We start from the raw sequence: 760 nt of genomic DNA, 5'->3' as shown, positions 1-760 counted from the left end.
CCACTGCGAAGAGTGATGACTGATTTGACTTGATCCATATGATGGTTTGTGGAACTGCTTGTATTTGCATTGTATTGCCCCTAGGATTTTACTGTGGTTGAGATGAAAACTTACCTTTCTCTTGAAACTAAGAGTAAATGTGAATTTTGCAGGTGCATCTTTTAGATCTGCCATGGTTAGAGCATTTTGAGTGTTAATTGTCTCCTACTTTTCAATGAATGCATCCAATATTTCCTTAGCAATTGGTCTAGGAGTCATTAGCTGAAAGCTTGTTACATAGGTTATACACCATAAGAATTTTAGAAATTATGGTGTGCTTGAAATGGTAGTTGTGAAATTTATACATTATTCTTACCACTCTTTCAACTGAAATTTAGGTGATTTCTCCAATTAGGGTTGTATGTTTACAAGTATGGGTTGTGATTGGGCCTTTAGAAATTGTTTAAAGCATGGGCTTGTTCATGGAGACATTTCTTAAAAAAAGGCAAAGTTGTCCAATCATTGGTTGAATGTTCATTGGTTTCACACATTTGATACGCAATGTCTTGAACATATTTTAATTGACCACTCTTTTTTAATTCTAGTACCTTAACGTTTTTGGCTAAAGATTCAAATGTGGCTTGGAGATCATGATCTTCCTTAAGGTTGTACATACCTCTACTAGATATATGAGGCCGAGTCTTACCTGATGTATGAGGTTGATTCTTACCTAGTGCCTCATAAGTACTTGTAATGTCCTAATTTTGAGCATTTTCAGCTA

General features: G+C 35.3%; 1 long non-coding RNA gene across 1 annotated transcript in view; it reads left to right on the top strand.

Moving 5' to 3' along the window:
* LOC105115371 (uncharacterized) overlaps window positions 1-760 on the top strand; it is a 7,633-nt gene that overhangs the window by 4,377 nt on the left and 2,496 nt on the right. The window lies entirely within an intron of this gene.

The sequence above is a fragment of the Populus euphratica genome, unplaced genomic scaffold (assembly GCF_000495115.2).
Source record: "Populus euphratica unplaced genomic scaffold, PopEup_1.0 scaffold688.1, whole genome shotgun sequence".
Taxonomy (NCBI): domain Eukaryota; kingdom Viridiplantae; phylum Streptophyta; class Magnoliopsida; order Malpighiales; family Salicaceae; genus Populus; species Populus euphratica.
This window is presented reverse-complemented; position numbering and strand designations above follow the sequence as displayed.